Source organism: Podarcis melisellensis (assembly GCF_964234715.1).
Source record: "Podarcis melisellensis genome assembly, chromosome: 8".
Taxonomy (NCBI): Eukaryota; Metazoa; Chordata; class Lepidosauria; order Squamata; family Lacertidae; genus Podarcis; species Podarcis melisellensis.
The window spans coordinates 66,601,312-66,626,335 of record NC_138540.1 but is presented as its reverse complement, the minus strand read 5'-3'; the positions used below and the strand labels follow the sequence as shown (position 1 = coordinate 66,626,335).

At 42.7% G+C, this 25,024-nt stretch overlaps 1 protein-coding gene across 2 annotated transcripts in view; it reads right to left on the bottom strand.

Annotated features, from left to right (window-relative positions):
* Window positions 1-17,702, bottom strand: part of WASF2 (WASP family member 2) — a 43,978-nt gene extending 26,276 nt beyond the window's left edge. The window contains exon 1 of one of the 2 annotated variants that reach the window (XM_081920719.1): window positions 17,587-17,702. The gene's annotated coding sequence lies outside the window, so the exon portion shown is untranslated. Of the gene's footprint in view, window positions 1-16,616; window positions 16,742-17,586 lie in introns of those variants that run through there. The other variant, XM_081920720.1, reaches the window with a different exon arrangement.
* Between the last annotated feature and the right edge of the window lie 7,322 nt (window positions 17,703-25,024).

Here is a 25,024-nt window from a genome sequence, read left to right as displayed (position 1 = left end):
CCTTGCGAAACTCCAAAAGGCCAGGGAAAAGGTAATAAAAACAACACTGGAAATACATGCAGAGACCAAAAAATAAAAAGGATGTTCAGCAAAAAGTTCTGCTGAGGGCCCAGAGCAATATTCACAGAAAAGGATGTTGTAAATCCAGGGCACTAGAATTACAGGGCAACCTAAGGGAGGTGCCTCAGCAATCGGCACTAGAGTGATAATTATGAAGCAACTACCACGTGATGCCACATGCTATTGCTTTCCGCCTGTAATGAGCGCTTATTCTCTCCCTGTAATGAGCACTTATTCTTTCGCAAATATCATGGGTTCATCTGTCATTGCTGGCTATAGCTGCCCTGCTATAGCCAGCAGCCAAATAATAATTGGTAGGAAAGGGCAGCTATAGTGATTTGAACAGGATCCTCTTCTCCCAACAACCCTAAGAGGCCTGGATATTCACCACAAATAAAAAAACAAAAACTCTGACCTCTCACATTTCCTAATCATAAGGAAGTTAGCTCGTGTGTGGTCCTCACTATACCCTCGTAACAGGTTTTATTTCTTTCCTCATGAGGAACCCAGAGCAGAATAATAGTCTCACAGCTCAATCGGCTTAAATGCAGCACTAAGAAAATCCTAGGCTATTCCTCATCCTGGTACCCACAAATTGAAAATATTAATCTGTTTAAGAGATTCACAAAAATGCTTGCCTGAACAAAACTTGGTCAGTTAATGTATGTGCGTGCGCTACTCACTGCAAACTAATACACAAATGAAAATATCTAGACAAAAGTTTAATTCCTCAAATACTAAGTTACCAATTAAAGTTGGATAACTGCAGTAACCAACGCTCATCCAACTGACAAGATTTCTAGTACCTGTAGGGTAAAATGTCCAAAGACATGAAGAAAGCCTTTGGAACAACAGCTGGAAAAACTTCACCGCTGAAAACTTTGCCTGGAGAGACCATCACAGACTGCAGCAAGCAGATGAAGTGATGGGCAGAGCGCTACCGATAACTGTACTCATGGGAAAATATGGCCTTCGACACAGCAATTGACAGCATCCAGACTTCGCTTGTCTTGGAAGAGCTGGGTGTCCCTCCCTCTCTCGAGGAGCTGAAAATCTTCATCCAGAACAGCTCTTCTTTATTTAAACTGTCCGTTTCCAACATTGTCTTGCAACAGGAAAAAAAAATGTGTGGGGCTAAGATCAGTAAGCTCAACTGTCTAACTTTATACTTTATGTAAATTCTGAAGGAGCCCTTTGGGAGTGAGGAGAGTAACTGGCCAACAAATGCATTGAAATGTAAATGATTAAGCAACCCATTTCTGCATGCAAATCATCTTCACTATGCAAAGTTGCATAGTGTTTTTGTTGTTTTGTTTTGCAAAGTTTTTGTTGTAGCCTCTTTAAACCTGCTTTAACAATTATTTTTTGGTACCATCAATCACAACTGTGCTAGGAAACATGGAGCAGGTCATCATTTGGCACATTGGTAGACTCCATCAGGTAGCTTCTATATCCCAACTTTCAAGTTATTAGTTCAACAGGTGCCATTTTTATAAGCTGTATAATTTTGAGGCTTAGAATGTACTCAAGGCACACTCCCATGCCCCTTTAATATGGCATGACTCCACAATGTTCATTCTTGCAGCTTGTTTTTCTACAATAAACAGTACAATCCCTGCTACATAGAGCTACAACCATGGAAGCTGGTTTCAGCTATTCAAGCATCCAAGGCATTATGCACCTTCAATATTAGAACTGTATGCAATAAATGATAGATAAGAGAAATGATAAGGGGCAAAAGCTTTCCCACATTGTATAAATGGTTATATAATTTATAGTGAGTGAGTAGCGTGGAATAGATTAAAACTAATATTTCCTTCCAATGGAAAAAATCCTATCCCAGTAAGTTGAGTATCACAGGAATTTAAGTCAACAAGCTAATGACTGACTTGGTCAAGGGTTGATTAACTGTTACTTTATGTGTTATGTTTGGATATCGGCAAGTTTCAAAAAAGCATGCACATTTAAATGAAGAATGACAGAATGGTTTATTCATTCTCAGATTCATCTTTTGCAAAGCCACAATGCCAGTTTGACTCCAGGAACGTGTTCTGGAAAGGGGCACTCATCCCACCATTCTGACATTTTAGTACACACATTTCTGTGGATGGTAAATATTAACTCAAGCCCATAAATTAACAGAGCTGCTCTAAGAGCAGGTATCTTTCGGACATAAAAAGGTGCAGTGTGCACATGTGCAGCATGTTTCAACTGTCACTAATAAACAGGCAGGGAGGAGAACATGCCTTCAGCACCTTCTGCATCTCCAAAGTGCTATTTATGTTCTTTAACCAGCTTTTTAAAAATGAGTCTATCTGTTTTCTGGTCATGTTTCGCAAATACAGCATGCCCCAGTCTAACCGAAGCAAATGTCTTACTAATGAGAAAATCAAACTATACCAATTCACTTATTTCTAATTTGCAATAATAAAGACCAATAAAGATCACCACTATCACCAGCCAGTGAGTTCATTATAGGCAGGAGAGGGAGACAACCAGAGAAGTTGGTGATTTGGCAATATAAACTGTGGGATTCTTCTTAACCCTATACCACCTCTAAGTCTGTAAGTCACTTGCCCAAAGCTAATAACAATACTGTGTGAGTAGCAGATTAGTCTTGCTCTTGTGGGTCACAGAGGCACATACACTTTCTGCAAATAGGTGAAACAATGCAGTTGGGGGCTGTTTACATGCGTGATCTATGACTCCTTTGGTTGTGCAGTGATTGCAACCAGATTTTGAGGTGCAACCTCAAACAGGAAACCTAGTTTACCCCCTAGGTTATTAGTGAGAGATTTTGATTCAATTCTACAGACTGAAGCCACTTTGTATGGCCTAATGCTAGTCCGACTAGTTGGCAAATATATTACAGAAGGGAAAGAAAGCTCAGGCCCAGGGACTGAATGCAAACCTCCAGGCCTCTCCATCTGGTCCTTGGAAGGTGTCTTAGGCAATGGCAGACTACACCCCTCACTGGGCCTGCTCCATGTCCTTCTTAATAGGTTTTGGCTGGATAAAATTGATCCATGTGATAATGTTACTTGACTGTTTGGATGGATGATGGTGAGGTGTGGTGTGTACAGAAACCTCTGACTTTTGTTTGGCTGGAATGTAGCCTATGGTACAAAGGCAGGAGCCACATGAACTGCTCCACAACTTTCACCTCTAGTCCTGCCCACCAACAACATGCAGCCTCCGGAAGATCCATATTAGGAAATGTGGCCCTTGGGCTGAAAAGGGTTCCACACTCCTTGTTCTACAGTGTGTTTCAGTTGCCCACCTAATTTGTGAAAACTGCATCACTAGCATATTCCACACCACCAAAAATACAAGCAGGGAATTCAAACTGTTATTGATGCAACAATTACTCCATGGCTACTTACCAACATGGCTTATCGCTGAGAAGACGTACAAAGGATTCTACGCTGGTCAGCAATAAACTATGCCATGAACTTTCCTAGGTGAAGGGGTGGGAGAACACTTCAAGCCTCCTCAACAATGGATGACCTCTACTCCGATGACATGGGGCAGCTACAAACAACTGGTGTACCATAGGTGGCACATCCTTAAAACCCTCCTATGCTTTTGCAGTATCCTAGCATCAGTTGCAAAGAGATTAAGAAAACTTGTAAATCATCACTTACCTGTGGCAAATAAACACCTTGAGGTGACTAGACAAGAAAGCATTTGTAAATTGCTTAGTTTCTTCTTCCATGCCCAAAGATATTCCACAAATTATTAGCATACATGCATCTGTGTGTGTGTGTGTGTGTGTGTGTGTGTGTGTTTGTGTGTGCGTAGACTAGGGCTGGGTGATACCAGTTAAACGTCATAATTTATTGATATATTACAAAGTCTGAAATATGGGTGGAACTATGTAGAGGTGATACTAAGGCGTAGTATGCCATTCTATCTTATAGTATTTTATTGTTATAGTGGTGTTTTAGCGGCTGTTTTTTTTCCCACGTGCACAAGCTGTTACTTATGTGTTGTTTTTACCTGTATGGGCCTACGGCCATAATAAATTCAATTCATATGTAGAGGTGAACAGTAGGCTGGGCGTTACCTGTTTTTTCATCACCAGCTAAACATTGTGATATACCAATATATCTTGATGTCTGAAATAAGGATGGAGCTATGTAGAGGCATTGGCTGGCGTCATGGTTTCTCCCGGACTGCGATTTTTGCATAGCACACACAAGCACACATTGCTATTCAAAATATATTACCAGGTCAAAAATTATGAAACCAGTATCACAATACAGCCTTTAACCCGGTTTGGGACAATATATCGCCCAGCTCTAGTGTAGACAGAACCTTTATGCACCTATTTACAAAAGGAGTTACTCCAGTATCAAAGTACATCTGAGGATAGTTCACTCTCATTTGCTCCTGGCTGGCATACTGCATTCTTCACCTGGGAAATACCCTGCATCTTCTCCTCTCTTAAAATTTACATGTGCTAGAGCCAGACTACAAAAGAGAGGGTTGCTTCCCTACAGAAAAAGCAGAAAATTTATCTTCCCTTTACAGACATTTCCTTCCTCTCACATTGTATCTAGCTAGGAATGGTTATCTGTTGGCATTCTCCAGGATGTGTGCCCAAAATTGCATCATACAAGAAAGTCCCTAGAAGCAGTCAGCTCTCTTTCCCTTAATGCTTTCCCTTAATGCAGATTCTAAATTATGCACTGCTCTTTCAATAGCAATTCTAAATTACAGGAATAAAGCAGTCTTTTCCACAGCAGCTCAGCAGCTCTTTCAGTTTCAACTTATGGCTTGTTAATTATATCCCAGTACTGAATGCCCCCACCCTTCCGTTTGTTGCACTTAGGGAATACTGGAAAGATAAGTCTTTTCTTAATTATTAAATGTAAATAGCTCATTAAATATAATCCAATTACTTTAATTGTACGAAAAGGAAGTCATTACAATATGTACACGCATTCTTGCCTGAATAGATTTAATATCTTAAATTAATCATGGCTGCATTCATATTATTAAGTCAACCTTTGACATTACAAAATTTATGGCAGTCAATTTTATCTTCTTAAAATGTTTTTACAGATAATTTTTTTGGATGAAATCAACTTTTTTCAAAAAAACAAAACTGTCTCAAACATTTCAAATACGAATACAGGCAGCAAAGATTTTTGCACGTGTCCAACTGACGTGTAACCCTGAAGAAGGTAGAAAGGGGATGAAACTGGGGGAAGGCATAACTGGGTGGGGCAGACTTATACACACTCCGTTAACATACATGGGTTCCAGGAATGCCTGTATACAAATGGTACCAAGGCAGAAAAGGAGTTGAGCTCTGAAAACATTATATTTTTTGTTAGCAATCTATACTTCAAACTCATGTTTCACTCCCTCAGGATAAAATTCAGTTTAAGAAACAGAAGTTACGGGAACAGGATAAAACTTCACAAAATACCCAGGTTAAAAATCTTGGGGCGCCTTCCGGTCTCATCAGTGACCATGCTACGCTAAAGTGGGTTTGCAATCTGAGCTCCTGTCCTCATTAACATCTTAGGCTTCTTCTCCAGTCTTTGCTTGTGAGACATTTAGTTGCACAAATACAGACATGCTTACTAGTGGCTAAATACAGTAGTTGCATCCGAGGAAAAGATTATTTAAAACAAACAAACAAACAAACAAATGCAAACAAAAAACTAGGAATTCAAGAACCTAAGCAGCTTCTTGGTAGTCCAGATGTTGTTATTTCTGGTGTAACCAAGCAACTGGATAGTTCACTAAACCCAGGAGTAACAGAAAGGCAAGAGCTAAAATATACTGACTACCACCAGTTCTTAAAGCATTCTGTTAGTCAACTAGAAACCACCAAGGCAAGATTGAGGAGGTAGAGCACTTGATGCTAAAAGAGACCACCAATAAAGTAAAAATATCAGAAGCCTGATGGAATGGAGAATGTCAGTGGAACATTTATTCCTGGTTAAAAGCTGCATAGGAAGAAAAGGGTAGGATGTACTGGAAGTGATGGTGTTCTTTATGTCAGAGAGGACATAGAGAGGTAGTTCAAAGTATTGCAGTAATAAGCAACTACAAGTACCCTCACATCCATTAGTTTATGGAATTCACGGGCAAGATGGGTAGAGATGGACAGTAGCCAATAGGTCATTAAAAGGTCATTAAATAGGTCATTTGACATATAGCCATGATTTTATTTAGAAAATTTATTTATTTTGTATTTTTTAAAAAATCACAAAAGCAATGTACAGAAAAATCAAATATAATAGAACAAAATTTCAAAACTGTATTTGATTGCTTGTATTTGATTATATGTTGTTCTTATATTCAACTAATAAAATATTCAAAAAAGGGAAAAAACAGAACAGAATTTCAGAACACTGTACAAATTAGAGGTCCAGTACCAAACAAAGAATATAAAAAGTGTACAAAACAGAGATAAACTATAATACAAACAAGAAACCTCAAAATCAATGTACAATATAAAAATCAAATACACTATGACCATATTGAACCTCCAAAATAAGAGGCAATATACATTTCTATACCATTTGCTGGGAACAACAGTTAGAGAAGACTGTTGCCGATTCCACGACTGTAGGCTTCCCCAAAACAACTGATTAGTCACAGTGGAAAAGAGAATGCAGGACTAAATAGAGCTTTTCTCCAATTCCACAATACCCATTTCTTACATTTCCATGCCTATTTCTTGTCAGAGATAGTAAGAAGCTATTGATCAGTGATATAGATGATAGATAGACAGATAGATAGAGAGATGAGAGAGAGAGATGCCACCTAGTAGAACAACCTCCCATCAGATGTCAAGGAAATAAACAACTATCACACTTTCAGAAGAAATCTGAAGGCAGCCCTGTATAGGGATGTTTTTAATGTTTGATGTTCTACTGTGTTTGGTATTTTAATTTGTTGGAAGCCACCCAAGAGTGGCTGGAGCAACCCAGTCAGATGGGTGACATATAAATAATAAATTACTATGATTATTATAGAAGGATAAGAAATATGTGCAGAAGACTATCAATGATTACTAGACATGACGGCTATGTTCTGCCTCCATAGTCAGAAGCAGTATGTTTCTAAATACCAGTTGCTGGAAATTGCAGGACGGGAGAGTGCTCCTGTACTCAAGTCCTGCTTGCACGTTCCCCATAGGTATCTGGTTGGCCACAGTGAGAACAGGATGCTGGACTGGATGGTTTTATCCAGCAGACTCCTCTTATGTCCTTTGAAGAAATGATGTGGGTAATGACAAAGGCGGCTCTTAACAAAATTTGTATTTATACACCAAATTAAAAGTCTGGAACTATGGGGGGAAAGCATCTGGCTACAGCTACATCCCCAATATCTCTCATTTGTAATTAACCCTTAGTAGCAACTTCAAGAGCCAATGCAAATATTTTGGGTTCACTTAAACCCTCCAGGATGATAAAGTGTTAGCTAATAAGTAAATTTCCCTAGGTACCAGTATTTCCAGGTCTCAGTTCTTGCAATTTCCACAACTTAAAAATACTTGAGAGATTTAACTTTTTGATAAATCAATCAGATATACTGCATATTTTAAAAATGCTACTACTTTTTTATGCCATTTAGGTTCTTACCACTGGGGGGGGGGGAAATAGAAACAAGAGACATTACGTTATGGGAACAGGGAGTGGGGGTGGTGGAAACCAGAGAAAGAAACTTGGGGCTCTGGCCTGGAAAACATCTCCATGCCTTAAAGATAGACAAAGCACTTTTTAAACCGATGGCATCATAAATCTGATGAACTTAAGTGATGCACAGTGGTAAGATTTGGCCAGTGTTGGCGAAGGTTTGAAAAGGAAAAGTAGTTCAAGTATATCTGGTGAACTTGCCATAAGCCTGAACTATGAGAACAAGGTACCATACCACACCCATAGATAGAAAATCACTGGATTTAATCAATGAGACCAAAAGTTATTATCCTAAAGGTTATAAGTTATATACCCTTAGCAACTGCAAATCTCAGCTTGCTGCTCAGTGAAAATAAGTATCTATCCGCCCAATGCTGCTTTGTGTAATATCTGGGACTATTTGTTGATAAGCAATATAGCAGCAAAGACCCAGGAGATTACAAGAGGCCTGTAGATCACTTTCTTGATAGTTATATTTTCTATCATCTATTGAAGGCAGATTGCCACAAATGACCTATATGTCAATATATTCAAAAACAGTTTATGTAACCCACTAATATAAGCTCTTAGTCTGGAAATACACATTCCTTGTCCCCAGTGCTATAATTAGTTGTTTTATTTTAATTTATTTGTTTCAGAAATAATTTAAAATAGAGGTGGTTTTACACACACACACACACACACACACACCACCAGGGTCATCACCAATGTAAACCTGAGATTCTATGTCCTTTTATCGTGAAGGCTTTATAATATCTGCCTTGCTCAGGAATGAGGGCTAACTGAAGCCTCTTACGTAAAGCAAAGTTTCACAGAAATGCCCTTGATGCTGTTCTGGTTTTTCAAAGGTTTTTTTTAAATGCTGCTTTGTAAAATAGGTAGGTCAAGGGCATTTCTCTGGGGAAACAGACAGCTTTTGCACTCTCAGAGGCACAGTTAAGCCTTTGTGCAAGTTGCCTTCAGAAGATTTCTCCAATGAACCAGACCCAGAAGCTGCTAGAATTAGCAGAACAGGATTCAGATGTTTTACTGCTGTAAGTCACTGGCTAGGTTAGTCAGAGAGAATAGGTCAAATCCTCGGGGCTGTGAGTCACCTTTATTCTTTTTACCTTTAAATGCTCCTCACAGAATACAGAATGTAGCAGAGGATTTGACATTCTGAGATATTCAGTCTCTCAAGACTTTTCCCAAAGAATGATTCTAGTCCTCATGATTGGGGAGAAGATATATCTGAAAAGAATCAGACAGTTTCAACTCATAGCCACCTTTAATTCACTGGCACAAAATGTTAGGATGGCCTCTAGCATTTATGTGATTTAAAAAGGATTACACAAATTCATGAAAGCTAGGTCTAATTATGGTTTTCACTATGGCTTAAGAATGGAAATTGTGTGACAAGAGACAGTGTACCTCTTACTATCAAAGGCAAGAGAAAAATAAGAAATGGCTACCTTCACCATACCCCTACTTGTGAGTTTCACACGGCTTACAACAGGCCTTTATTTGAGTTACAGTGCTAACCTAAATGGGCTATGGGACTAATCCCACCAGCGAACTCGTATATTATAGGTGTGTAGCTATATATGCAACCAGCTGTTGCATATACAAGCAGATGTGTGCAAAAAGGGAACTATCACTTCTGCTCTTACACCACTTTAAGAGGTCTTTTTAGTTGAACCTTGAGAGTACAGTGGTACCTCGGGTTACATATGCTTCAGGTTACAGACTCTGGTAACCCAGAAATAATACCTTGGGTTAAGAACTTTGCTTCAGGATGAGAACAGAAATGGTGCTCCGGCAGCGTGAGGCTCCATTAACTAAAGTGGTGCTCCAGGTTAAGAACAGTTTCAGGTTAAGAACGGACCTCCGGAACGAATTAAGTACTTAACCTGAGGTACCACTGTACCAGCACTCATTCCCAATTAGGCTCTACTGCTTGCATTCTGCGCATGTTGCAGCCATAGCAACATGCCCCACATGGAATGTTTTTCGCCCATGGATGCAATTTGGAGTATCTCACTGTAAAGCTGCTTGAAGGCCAAAGGACAATATCAAGTTTTCCCCTGCAAAACTATATGCAGAGAATCAAAGAAAATGAATGCAAGAAAGCAAGTGGGAACAACAGCCTCAGAAGCAAAACCATCTTAACTGCACTTACTATCCTTAAGTTAAATTCCATTTTAAGTAGCTTCACTTTGAGCAAGTCTGAAACTAAAAAATAAAATACACCTAATGGTTACTACCAAGCTGAAGAACAAATATGAGAGTGTCTATTAATCCTAGATAGACATTTAATACTAGTTCAGCATTTTCTTGTATACCTGACATCCTATACTTATTACAGGGAATGTGGAACTTTGCTGCAAAGTGAGGCTAAATGAACAATAGTCCCATCTCCCCTTTTGCCTATGTCTCAAGAGAAAACTCAACTCTGTCTTCTATGAGTCATCTGTTTGGAGACATTTATTTCTATCATAGTAGATACAAGGCTAAAATAAACTGCACACAGACTTTATTCAGGCCCATGGGGGAAAAAAGAGATAAACAGATGATCAGAATCCAAAAGTTCAGTAATGTAGGGAGAATTAAGAACATAAAAATAAAACCTGAGTAGGAACATTGAATGCCAGGAGAAAAACTGGATCCTTGTACCCCTGCTTCTCCTTAATAGCCTTATCATCTGTGAAAGCGGCAGTGTCTAGGGAATAAGTAAGTGAAAACCTATCCTGGTGACTAGGACATACAAAAAAGCAGACAACCTCCAATGGCAAATTCCTACTATTATTTTTTCAGATGTACTGTTGGAAGTGCAGTCTAAGGGACTCTGTTAACCCAATAGCACTGTGCTAAAAAAAATGGGGGGGGGGCGGCGGTTCTTTAAAATGTATAAAACCATGTGCCAGTTCAGCATTTTAAATGTGCAGGTGGGGAAGAGAGATGTAAGAGCAGGAGTCCACAATTTCAATCACCATAGACAAGTGTCCCATTACCCTTTGGCAAATGTGAGAGGGGACCTAACCTCAGCTCCAGGTTGGAGCCAAGGAGGGAATAATCCCCAACCACTATGCTTTAACTGCGAGATTCATACCTCCTACCTCCACTTCCAAATTGAGAAGAAGGCTGCAGCACTATCAGCAAACTATAATTTCTAAGATTTGGGGGAACCACAACAGTTAAGCAGATATAAAAACCTCTATGCGATTGTAACATAAGCATGTTGTGTGCTTTTCCAAGACTGTAGCAATGCAGGAGGACTTGATATTCATGCCACATCACAGTTTTACATTTTTAAGCTGCTTTTTAAAGCTATGACAAATCCTGTATTAACTGGAATACCAATCCATTAGGCACTACTCAACTTTTCTTGTTTGATTAAGCACTGAGTAGGCACCATGAGATTTAGCAGCATATACTTTGTATACAAGCAAAAACAAAACATAAGAAGCCTTGAAAACACGAGAAAGAGAAAACATCTACTGGGATTCGCAAATCTGATATATAAATACAAATACAAATAAAGCAATGCACTAACAGCCAGTGTCTGCCTCCTGATGGGGTAACTTAGTTCACACATCACCATAAGTTATGGTTAAACGGGTTACCTTGCATGAACAGAGTAATAGTACATGCTTGCCTAGTTGCTTCTGCTTCGCTCTTCCCCTGGGGCAAGCAGAAGTAACAAGCCATGAAGTCTGACATCCAAACCAGGACGTAACAACACGCCAGCCAAGAACAAACCATGATCATGGTTTGTTACACAGGCATAAAACACAATGCTGGTGTTTGGACATTAATGACAAGCCAAAAGTCTTGGCTTGTTGCTCTTGTTTGCACTAGAGATGAAACACAGGGGGTGTGATGGAGCAGCAGGCATTGGTACACTGCTCATTTAAAATAAGTTATCAACCATGACTTATAGTGAGAAATAGATACCGCTCCGGCGGGAAGGTAAACGGCATTTCTGTGCGCTGCTTTGGTTTTGCCAGAAGCGGCTTAGTCATGCTGGCCCCATGACCTGGGAAAACTCTCTGCAGACAAACGTCGGCTCCCTCGGCCACTAAAGCAAGATGAGCACTGCAACCCCAGAGTTTTCTGCAACTGGACTTAACTGCCAGGGCTCCTTTACCTTTACCCTTAAGAGCCATAGTCAGTCCCCTCTTAAACTGCGCTTACAGCTTCTTTTCATGTTGTAGCATGATTTCCTGAAGAGGTACAAGTATTTATTCCAAGGATAGGCAGGTTCAGTTTTCTTAATGTTAGTTGGCTCACTTCATTTATCTACTTGCACTGTGACGTGCTTTCGAACTGCTAGGTTGGCAGGAGCTGGGACCGAGCAACGGGAACTCGCCCCGTCACGGGGATTCGAACCGCCAACCTTCCGATCAGCAAGTCCTAGATTCAGTGGTTTAGACCACAGTGCCACCCGCATCCTCTTAGGAAGGCTTATTTCAAAGGTATTTAATTTTAAACTAAATCTAAAAGGCTGTGCTAAAAGGTAAATTGGAATTTCTCATTACAGAACAATAAAGACACCCAACTCTAGATTTGGAAAGCTTCTCCACTCCTTTACACTTAAGTAATCATGGCCACACCCAATAACCCGAGCAGTGTTCCTCCCTACTCCTTTCTACTGGGGATTCCAAGATAAACAATGTGAGTGACACCATAGTAGATTGAGATTAGTCAAGTGTGATGAATAAATCAGTTGTTCCACCTGTTTAAAAACACTTGTATGCCATCCTTTATTGAAAGGATTTCAGGGTAGTGTATAACATATGCCTATCAGAATACAATGCAACATGACATTAACCTAAAAGTGGCATGACACTCTAATATATATCCTCTCAGAAGTTAAGACTCACTGAGGTCAACAGAACTTACAGGTATGTGTGCATAAGACTGCAGCCTCAGTTTTGAAAAGTTGCACAAGAAGTATACCACAAATTCAAGCGATGAATCTATTATGCACCAAGACCTTCTGGCAGACTAATAATTGGAGAAAGCATTCAGAACTTAAATATAACAAACACTTTATATATGGCTTGAAATAGAATTTCTAATAAAACTAGTATGAGACCATTTGGTCTGTAGATGACTCATTTCCACAGATATGCTATGCAGACACTGGCCAGCTGTTCCCCAGTTCTTTTCCTTCTTTAAGAGGGAACCATGACAAATCCTATTTTTCTGTTTGTGGAAGGTATGTTTGTGGGTAAATGGGATTTATTTTTGAATGGCTCAGTCATGTATTCCAAATGGGTAGCAACGCATAAACTTCTATTTTATTTATTAGCTTTGATTTGTGTGTGTGTGTTTAAACTGTACAGTGGAACCTCAGCTTGCGAACGTGATCAGTGCGGGAGGCACATTTGCAACCCGCAGCACCACGTCTGTGCACTGTGGGTCGTGATTTGGCGCTTCTGCACATGTGCAAAGCGTGATTTGGCAATTCTGCACATGCGCCGAAACCCGGAAGTAACCCGTTCTGATACTTCTGGGTTCGGCACGGTGCGCAACCCGCAAACACATAACATCTGTAACCCGAGGTACCACTGTATTTTTGTTATAGGATTGTTGTGGTTTTATGTTGCACAGTCCTTGGGAAATTTATATTGAACGATTCTATAAAAGGCTCTCGTTAAGAAATAAAATAACACAAATAGAAAAAAGGCAAAGGATATTAATGCTGTGTAAACAAAGAATCTTGGGGTAACTTAAAAACAAGGACAGTTCTGGTGCAATGCTGCCAGCGATATTTACAGTAAAGTACTAGGGCAAATAAGGAATTCAGACATTTCTAATATTAGTATTGATGGCAAAAGGAAGCAATCTTATGCTATGCACTGTTCTACTTACATACATAGGCAAACATTAGCTGAGCATTCAATATATCTCCATATTTTTATATAGAAAAGCACCCAAAATGCAGCTCCCTGTGAAGGGCAATTAATAAGTAGCAGACAATTGTTTCACAGCCAATACTGCACACCAGTGAAAACTGATACGCATTTTAAAAGGTTACTATGCAAGTAAATTCCAGAACAATTCCACCCATAATAGATTTTACAAGTAAGGGCAACTGGCTGCATGTGCCAACAAAAAGGGTGAGATTTTCACAAGCAAAGCAAGTTTCACGGAAACAAATTCCATCAACGTACATACAGAAAATGATACCACATAAACAAAAATGCTAATAAACTTTGTTGGTTTGTTCAGGAGCAAGCCGATCATAATATCCACCAGGTTTCCTTGAGAAATAAGGCCTGTTTTGTTTCTTAAAGAGATCTTCATCATTCTTTCATCATATAAAGGAAACATTCCTGCATTCCAGAACTGGCACCCCTACTGTAGCATGCCATTGCCAGCCTAATGGCCAAAGCATGGAACTCGGATCAGGAGAAACAGGTTCAAATCCTCACTCAGTCACACTGCTCACTGTACAACCTTGGGCCTGTCACAAATTCCTCAGCCTATCCTACATCAGAGGGTTGCTGTGTGAATGAAATGCAGGAAACTGTATGTGTACTGCTCTGATCTTCTTGGCGAAAGTTGAGGACAAGAAGAGAGACCGCAGGCACACAACTTCCTTCCCTTTCCAAAGTCTAAACTTGTAGATGCAGATGCATAGAGTCTCATTACTTGCTACTGAGTGCCACAATTGCCCCAAAGCTGGTGGCAACGTTACAAAATCCAGTCTTGTACCTGGACAACTCCAACCGAGTGCAGGTGCACTTTTCAGTGTATCCCTGGATTTCACAATCCAAAAGCCTCCCAAAGCAAACATTCCTCTATCTCTGCCCAGCCACTGCCTTTATAACAGAGCATAAATCTGAAATTAAAATAAGGAGCAAGGATACCATTCTTATTACAGGATGACCACCTTTCTCAAAGGTATCATTGTCCATGTCACACTGACACTTTAAGGTTACAAATACATAGATCACTACCCCAAGACCTCCAGCCATGCCTACGGCATTTGTCATACACTTTATAGCTTTAAAAACCAGGACTTCTTAATCCTAGGGCCCAATTTAGGCACCTCCCCCACATAAACCACAAAGACTCCCTAATCTACAATGCTCCTACCAAGAGTCCTACAATTGAAATGACAAAATCCACAGCTGGGCAATACCTTTATTGGGACTAACCAAAAGTACTGGACTTAAAAAAAAGGAGTTGCCCAACTTTAGCTTTTGCATTTGGTTCCCCCCTCCGCCTTACAGACGAACACAGCTATCTTTGTTTTTAATGACTACGACAGTCTCCATCTCTTTGCAGACTTGCTTCATACTTTGTCTCCTGCACCAACAGCCGCACATTCAATATGGTCAAAAGCCTGTCCCACCCGCATTCAAAGTCCTCTTTATTCCTCCTGGATTCCCTTTCCTGTTCTTATTGCCTTTACCCAGCTGTGCCACCTACTGTACAGTATATCAGTTGTCCTACCTTCCACCATCATAAACACAAAAACACACTGCCCTTCTTCCAGTCCCAGAGTACCCACATCCATCCTATCACACAACACATTTAACTGTAACACCTCACTCATAAACAGTTTCCCCCATCACTTGCAACTGATGAACCCCTAAGGAAGAAATGATAGGAAATCCAATCCCCAAACAAGCTTACCAGATAAGTGGAAAGAGATGGAGAAGGACATGCATTGCTTTGGGGCAAACCCAAGAACCTGCCATAAGCTAAAAGGGCTGTGTTGCGGAGCACACAAATGGGTACATTCATACCTATGCTCCCAAGAGAGCAATAATTTTCTGCAGCTGCAGAACTTTCCCCTTTTGTATTGTTTGCACTGCCAACCCAGTATGCCCCAAGTGCAATTAAAAAGCAACTTTACATTTTAATATAACAGCATTTCCTACACGAGGTGTGTAGGCATCCTTCAGCCCTGCAGATGGTGAACTGTAACTCCCATCATACCCAGGAAACATGGACAATGGCCAAGGATGATGGGGAGCTGTAGTTCAGCAACCTTTGGCAGGACAAAAGTTTCCTACATCTGCCCTGTATGGGTGGTAGTGTAATTATTATTATTAATAATTATTATCTCTACCCCACCCATCTGGCTGGGTTTCCCCAGCCACTCTGGGCGGCTTTCAACAGACCATTAAAAACAGAATAAAACTTCAAACATTAAAAACTTCCCTAAACAGGGCTGCCTTCAGATGTCTTCTAAAAGTCAGATAGTTGTTTATTTATTTGATATCTGATGGGAGGGTGCTCCACAGGGCGGGTGCCACTACTGAGAAGGCCCTCTGCCTGGTTCCCTGTAACTTCACTTCTTGCAGTGAGGGGACCTCCAGAAGGCCCTTGGAGCTGGACCTCAGTGTCCGGGCTGAACGATGGGGGTAGAGATGCTCCTTCAGGTATACTGGGCCAAGGCCGGTGATGTACATTACAGAAGCAAAATGCTTTACTATGTTACATTGGGCAGGTGACAATAAATTCAGGCTGCAATCCAAAACACATTGATCAAGAATGTACTGGGCACAACTATTAATGTTATATTGTGATTTATTTCATTTTTATCCCACCCTTCCTTCAAGAAGCTCAGGATATATGATTTCTCTCCCTTTTTACTTTGACAACATTCCTAGTATCAGGTAGGTTAAGCTAAGAGATAGCAACAGGAACAGGATTACTCAGTGAGCATCCTGACTGAATGAGGATTTGGACCTCAGTGGCAGACTGACACTCTAATCCAGACTTTCTCAACTTTGGGTCCTCAGGTGTTGTTGGACTACAACTCCTATCATTCCTAGCTAGCAGGCCCAGTGGTCAGGAATGATGGGAGTTATAGTCCAACAACATCTGGAGACCCATGGTTGAGAAAGGCTGCTCTAACCACTACATCACATTGGTTCTTACAATGGAACTTACTTTTGCTTAAGGACATACAGGATTGCCCTCTCAAAAAACAATCTCTTGCTTCAGCAGCAAAGTAATCTGCTTGATACTATCTGTACCTCCAACTCCTCCACCTAGAAAGCAGTGCAAGACTGCATGACAGAAAGAGTGCTTTGCTTCAGAATTCATCAAGAGAGCAAGCTATTGCAGTTTAGAAGCGTGCGTGCATGTGTGTATACCATCTTGTACGCTCTGTAGTACAAAAACCATCTTAGACCAACGTTTCTCATTTTCGAAAGGAACCCTCTCACCCACCCCACCGGTGGGTGATGCAGCCCTTATTAAAAGCAGAACCCAACTAAACTTTCAAACATTTCCTTATTTCCACTTCCCTCTTAATCCTGCGATTCGTAACCCACTCTGGGAACCCCCTAACTCTCCTTCTTTCTTTTGGCCGAAGGGATGAATAAAAACCACTTCGATCAGTAGAAGTTACACCAGTGGCTCGTAGTGAAGGGGGAAACAACTTGTCCTACAAAAAGATGGGTCTGCCTAGGAAGGGCGTTGACGAAGAAGGTAGAGGGGACGAGACACACACCCAAGGCAGCAGCAGCAGGAGGAGGAGGTAGCCATCCCAGCTCGCTTCCTGCACCAGGGGCTGAGGACCCTGCGGCCATCTATGAAGTTGAACTACAACTCCCATCAGCCCCAGCAAGCGCAGCCGAGGCGAAGGGATGCTGGGAGTTGTAGACCGGCAGCACCTGGAGGGCCGCGGATCCCCCACCCACCTTTGCCACACTCCTTCCTGTTCAGAAAGCCCGAAGGCCCCGCCCGCGCCACGACCCTCCGCCGCTCCTCGGTCTCTCCCGTGTCAGCCTCTTCCCACAGGGCGAAGGCAAAAAAACTGCCCCATCCCATAATAACCGCTCCTGCCCATGCCCTCCAGCGGACACCCGGAAAAGGGCAGCGCCTCGCCCTCCCGCCGCCACGGAGCGAGGCTTACCCGCCCACGGCCGCCTTCTCCGCGCCTCCCTCCGAACTCCTCAGCACCGAAGCGGCCTGTCCCGGCCGGCCGCCATTCCACAGCTTTTCCTCTTCCCCGCCCCGCCCCAGCCTGCGCTGACTGAAGACGGCCCCGCCTGCTCCGCCGCCGGTCCGCGCCCCCATTGGCCGGCCGGTGTCTTCCAGCCCCAGTGCCATTGGCCGGGCCGTGCTGTCAGTCACTTGATAACCTTCCGCGATTTGCGTACCCACCCAGATTTCTTAAATGACCACACCCAAACCAAGCCTCCTCTTTGATTTTTTTTTATAAGGGAACAAGCCGGGGCGTACCATAATGCCAAGGTGGGTAGGGGGAGCTTTAAAGTGGTAGGTCGGGGAGGTGAAGCACGTTTAGGAGCGAATGCCAATGAATTGAGAAGGGAAAGTTACAGCTTGTTATCGGTTGCTGTTTTAATTTTAAATAGAAGTTATTTCTTTGTTGATAAATTCGCGTCAGAGTTTTCAGCAGGGAACGGACCTCCTCGTGGTTTCGCCCGGTCTCTCGTTCGTTCGCCCGGGCGGGGCCGACCAGTGCTCTGCTCTTCGGGCTTAAAAGGAGGGCGCCCCCTGGCGCGTTAGGGGTATTACTGCAAGAAGGGGAAAGGGGCGGGGTTGCTTTTTGAGACTCCGGAGACGGAAGGGAGCGGCGAGAGCTGGGGTGGCGCTCGCTCGGGACTTCTCTTTCAGTGGAACCTGCGGTCAATCCAGTCCTTCTGAGGGAGGATATGACCCACCTACTTTCAGACGTCTCTGCCGGCGGCCTCTCCATTCACGAAGCACAAAATAGGGTGGCCAGGTGCAAAAGGGGGCAAGGCTCCAGGAACTTTAAAAGTTGTGTAGAATGCCAAAGAGCTGTTTGAGGTGGTACAAGAGCCCAACCCTGGTTTGCATCTGGCTACTCTCAACACTAACCACATATTTTTTTTCTTTAAAAAACCCTGCTTCCTTTTGCTATTTCTCTCTCCACCCTCCTCTTCAGACCCAGCTCCTTGTGCTGAAATACCCTGTCTCCAGATGTTGATGGATTCGTTTCGTTTCCAAGCATAAAAATCAGTCGGCTGCCTCTGTAAGGACTCCATCGTCTAGCGTGGCAGAGCCTGCACTTTGAAACTCCCTGCCTTTGGAGATCAGCCAGGAGGTGCCTTTCCTGTACTCTCTTCGGCGCCTGTTAAAGACGTTCCTGTTTGGGCAAGCCTACCCAGATGCTTAGAAAGTCGAGTTAATTTCAATTTTTTTTCCTCTTTTTTTTAGTATTTTGTATCTTTTAAAATAGGGCTGTGCATTTTTTTCTTGATTTTTACTGTTTTGTCTTTTTGTAAACCTCTGAGGTTTCTACAATCAAGCGGTGTTTAACTTTTACTAAATATATAGATCAATATAGATAAATAATAAAAATATATACAGAATTAAAACACACAAACAATTCCATTAAAACATTAAAACACACATATTTAAAATACTAGTGGCTACTGCCCAGGCATAAATTCCACGTACCTCATTCCTCTTTCCCCACACTTGACCAGCCCCTCCTCCTTCCCTTTACACCTCACCTATCCCCCCAAAGCTCAACCCAAGCCCCACAACCCTTTAAAGGAGGGGCGAGACACTTCACACAGCTTGCTAAAACTGCATGAAGGGCCTCTCTGCCCCCACCCTGGCCCCCATGATAAGCCTCTGTTGGTGGCCATGTGAACTGCAGAGAATTGCAACACTGTGTTTTAATGTATACACTGTATTGGAAGATACAATAAAACAAGCCAATTAAAAAGCATAACAACTGAATAGTTTTTTTAAAAAATTATCGTACTTTTCCATGTATAAGACTATTTTTTAAATGTTCTAAAATTATGTTCAAAATCTGGGCTCATCTCATACATGGATAGTGCAGAGTGGGGAGTCCCCAAATCAGAGTCTCCCAAAATAGGGGGCGTCTTATAGATGGAAAAATACGGTGAAACGGATGAAAAAGTTCCAGGCTCACCAGGTCTCTTTATCCTGGTTAAATAAATCATTAAAACCCATCCTTTCTCATTTACATTTCTTTCTTAATCTACTCAACTTTTTATTTTCTATTGGTTGGATGATTATTGCATTGTTTTAACCGTGTTTGTGTGTGCATGCTACATTTAAGCCAGAGTGGGAAAGCCTTTTCTGCCAGGGGGCCACATTCTCTTCTGTGCAATTTTCTGGGGGCCACATATCAGTGGTGGCCAGGGCCAGAAGCAAAGCAGGTGCAGCAATGAATGCGACTTTTGCTTTTGTCTAGTAAGCTAGCTTCCATACACACCCACACCCCAATCTCCAATTCTCCATCCCAGCAAGCAAGAGGCATTATCAGAATTCAAGGACACATTGCAGTCAGGCTAAAACACTCAAGGAAGATGCAAAGCAGGGCCTGAGGGGGGTGCAGACTTGGAAGAGCCTTGAGGTCTAGTTAAAGAGACTTGGAGGATTACATTTGGTCTCCCCAAGCCTGAGATTCCCCTTGGATTCTTCCAAATGTTATTAACTGAGGAAATGGCACATATGCCTCACCAGTGCCTCATGATACAGGTGACATCATTATTGTTGCACACCACCGCAGTCTTTGAGCGGTGTGAGATTCCAGGCACTTACCCAGGATTCGTGTTTCCTTCTGGAATGAGGCACAGTGGAGACTATGGTGTCTTTATGATATACGGCTTATTTACTATTGAGGGGTTCACAGCACCCCAAAAGGGTCTTTCTTCCCCCATAGCTGCATCCTTTTATACAAATGGACTCTCCAATTTGCTGCTTTTCTTCTAACTCACATCACTCCGATGTCAATTCTGGCTTTGTCCTTCCAGCCATCCACAAGTTTGCTGTCTCACACAGAGCCCTTTTCCTTTGTTGCCTTAATGGCCCATCACCCAGGCGATCACATCACCAGGAATCTAGCCTGACTTACAATTTCACACTTTCTGGATCCAGGGGTTAGAAGGGTCTCAACATGCAGCCTCCCCCCCCCGCCCTGCACAAACTTATACCATTATTATATCACTTGCTTTGATATGTCTCATCTGTATGTGTTAAAACTTGCCAAGTATGGCTAAAACCCATAAAATTGTACAGCTGGCAACCATTTTGTGTGCGTCCAATTGGCATGTGATCGCCAGTATGCAGGTCCTTTTGGAACCGGAAGTGGGCATAATGTGGGTGGGGCATAACAGGGTGGGGTGCGCTTATGCAAGTTCTTCCATGGGGGGGGCAGGAAGGGAACCCCAACAAGAAATGGTCCTCGCCTGTATCTGTCAAACATAATTACTGTACAGTAGTTGGGTCAATTGGGTCTGAATTTCCAAAGGGTTTTGAATTTCTTACAGTAAACAATGAAGTGGCAATAGAGGTCAGGAAGGAAAAAGGAGCGCTAGTTCTGCAGGCCAAAGAGGTGACAATGCCTAGGAATAAACGTGTGTGTGTGTGTGTGCGCACGCGCACATCCCTGCATATTTTCAAACAACCCTTCAGCTTCATGAAGACCAGAAGCTTGCTGACTTTTCTAAAAAAAAAAGAGCATCTTGGAAACACATGAGCAGGTGTCACACACAATCCCACATTCACAAAAGCATGGGGAACAAACAGCCCTCACGTAATCCGGGCTGCCCTCTCCCCCAGCACACAGTTGTTTCCCTCAGCAAATAAGTTTGCTCAAGCCTGCAGCTGAGAGAAGGAGTCTTTATGCTGCATTTAGTATGTCAGCCTCACCAAGAATCTGATCTGAGATTAGGAGACGTGGGTCGCTAAAGAGCTGGAACACAGGTGTTTTCAAGAGACAAACTGCAGGTGTAGATGCTTGAATCAACTTTGGGGAAGATTAAAAAGCCACATGTAATACTCTGCACCTTAGCAATCTCGAAGGTTTCCAATCACCTGCTACTCACACAATTGACCCCCTCTCTACAAATATGCACACTTTGATGACATCATTTCTATTTTTGTACATTCTGATTTGGGCACCAATTGCCGCTAATTTCAACATAAAAGACTTAGATCCCTAAATGATTTTTAGCACGTCTTCCCTTTCCAAAGTTGCCTCCCCATTCCCAGGGGTGCCACCAGGGCACGACTTGGGGGCAAGAGCCCAGGAACCCAGGCTGCAGAATGGAGGGGAGGGCCCCAAACACAGCAACTTCATCACTATATTTTGAAGCTCGCGGAGTAATACACGTTGCAGTTGAAAGAGGCAGAACCACTAAGGGTCACTAACATGTGCCCACAGAGGCTCTCCCTAGAGCCCACGGGACCCCCTCCCCCATCACATCCACACACACACACACACACACACACACACACACCACAAATGGTAGCCTTGAAAGAAATATTCCACTGTAGCTAAAGATGAGGGAAGAAATTCAACTGGCCCTCATTTAAAGGTGAAGCTGGCTAATTTGTGCTTTCCAAAACAATGCAAGAACTGAAACACAGTGATTTTATAAACTTATGGTAAGCGTCTCTGAATTTTGCAAAGCAGTTCTTCAGGCAAACGACCTTGGTGAAAATGAAAGTATGCATAAAAATGCAAACAACATTGAAAATAGCACACACAAATGCTTTGTATTAGGGGCAATTGCTTGCAAAAATGTGTGCCGTAGTCAAAACTGCATTTTAAAAAATGTGTTTATTAGGAGAAAGGCATACTAAGATGCTGATGAATTTTCATGAGAGTATTTTTAAAAAAGGAAAAAAAGCAAAGTATTTCAGAAGGGAATTTAAGATGGGAAAAGTCAGAAACTTGAGAGAATCAGAATGGACAGATCTGCCCACCCCTAGTAGCCAACAGTCGACGTTGCTGCTTCTTCTCTTTCTTCTTTGGCGATCACTTGTAGCCAAGTAAGATTGTCTTCCATAAACATGGTTTCAACAATGAGTCCGTAAGTGACTGTGGAGGCCAATTCTGGATCCACACATCCTTCCACAATGGGGACATTGGTTTCCAGGTGGGAGTTGATCATGGTGTGGATTTGCCAAGCGTGCCTTCCTCTTAGCACATTTCTGCCTTTCGTCCTGAGTTTGAGTGTCTTCAAAGCCCATGGCACCTTTGGTAAAGACTGTTCTCCAACTGGAGTGCTTGCAGGCCAGTGTTTCCCAGTTGTCAGTGTTTATACTACATTTTTTAAGATTTGCCTTGAGACAGTCTTTAAACCTCTTTTGTTGACCACCAGCATTACACTTTACATTTTTAAGTTCAGAATAGAGTAGTTGCTTTGGAAGACGATCATCAGGCTACCGCACAACATGACCAGTCCAATGAAGTTCATGTTGAAGAATCATTGCTTCAAAACTGGTGATCTTTGCCTCTTCTAGTACACTGATATTAGTTCGCCTGTCTTCCCAAGTGATGTGTAAAATTTTTCAGAGACACTGTTGATGGAATCTTTCAAATCCCTGTGATGGGGTGAGCTCCCTTTGCTCGGTCCCTGCTCCTGCCAACCTAGCAGTTCAAAAGCACGTCAAAGTGCAAGTAGATAAATAGGTATACTGCTCCAGCGGGAAGGTAAATGGCGTTTCCATGCGCTGCTCTGGTTCGCCAGAAGCGACTTAGTCCTGCTGGCCACATGACCCGGAAGCTGTACGCCGGCTCCCTCAGCCAGTAAAGCGAGATGAGCGCTGCAACCACAGAGTAGTCCACGACTGGACCTAATGGTCAGGGGTTCCTTCACCTTTAGAAGTGTGTATGTGTGCATATCTGGAGCACTGCAGGAGCATGCTTTTGTCAATAAAGAATTAACTCTCGGATGTGCACCTTCCTTGGCTGCGGGTGCCTAGGATAGGCTGGACTCTTCCACTCCTGGGCCTGCAGTTTACTTTTTAGAGCAGCGCTGGAAAACCTGTGCCTCTCCCAATGTTGAGAGACATAAGAAGAGCCAGCGGGATCAGGCCAATGCGCCATCTAGTTCTCTCAGTGCCCCGGTGCCCCATTCTTTTCTCCCAGTGGCCAACCAGATGCAAGCAGGAGCCAAACACAAGACCTTCTCTTTCCCCTCCTGTGGTTTCCAGCAACTGGTATTCACCAGCATTACTGCCTCCGACTGGGCAGGCAGGGCATTGCCATCATGGCTAGTAGCCATCAATAGGCTTATCCTCCATGAATTTGTCTAATCCTCTTTGAAAGCCATGCAATTTGGTAGGCATTATGCACCCTGCAGAAGCGACTTCCATCGCTTAATTATGTGTGAAGAGGTCCTTTCTTTTATCTGCCCCGAATCTTCCAACATTCAGCTTCATTGAATGTCCACTAGTTATCGTGCTATGGGGGGAGAAGAATAAGAATAAAAATCTCTATGCACTTTCTCCAAGCCAAGTCTAATTTTATACACCTCTCTCGTGTCCTCTCTTACTCACCTTTTCTCTAAACTAAAAAGGCAAAACGCTATTGGCCCCCAGCTCCCATCAGCCCCAGCCACTAAGGTCAGGGATTTTTGAATTTGGGGATGGTAGAAGATCAAACCTTTCCATTCTGAAGGAAATCAGCCCTGAGTGCTCACTGGAAGGACAGATCCTGAAGCTGAGGCTCCAGTACGTTGGCCACCTCGTGAGAAGAGAAGACTCCCTGGAAAAGACCCTGATGTTGGGAAAGATTGAGGGCACAAGGAGAAGGGGACGACAGAGTATGAGATGGTTGGACAGTGTTCTCGAAGCTACCACCATGAGTCTGACCAAACTGCGGGAGGCAGTGGAAGACAGGAGTGCCTGGTGTGCTCTGGTCCAGGGGGTCACGAAGAGTCGGACATGACTAAATGACTAAACAACAACAACAACAGTGGTCTGGCCCCCACAAACCTATAACACTATAATGTGGACACCATTAAGTCGTCTGTTCCTCCGCAGTGATGTGACAGTGTGGCAGCCTAAAAGATTCAAGAACCAAATACTTAGGGAGAAGCGGAGGAACTGGATATGGGTTTCCATTTTTGGCAGAAAACCAGCATTTTGCACCCCATCTCGCTCCACCTTTATAATCCTTTTGGGACGATATAATACCTCTTGGGTATGATGCTAACAGCAATTGTTTTGTTAAAGCGCATTCTCCCCCCACCCCCCACTTCCCCCGTTAATTTCACAGCAGAAGTAGTGGTGGAGAAACTAAAGTCATGGAAAGGTCACCAAATAACGATTTAGCTTTTGCTGCTTCAACACACACAACAGCGTTTATGTAGCGACTCCGATCTTTGCCTCCCCTGATCCTTAGCAGAGCCATACATCTAAATAAATCAGCAGGACAGCAAGCTTAGATTGGTTTATATTGGTAGATTACCCATCAGCTAAAAGATGCAATCATATCCACTTACCTGGAGCAAATTCCCATTGAACTATATGGGATTTGCCTCCAAATAAACGTGCATAGGATCGCATTGCACAGTGATAATTGGGATGGGCAC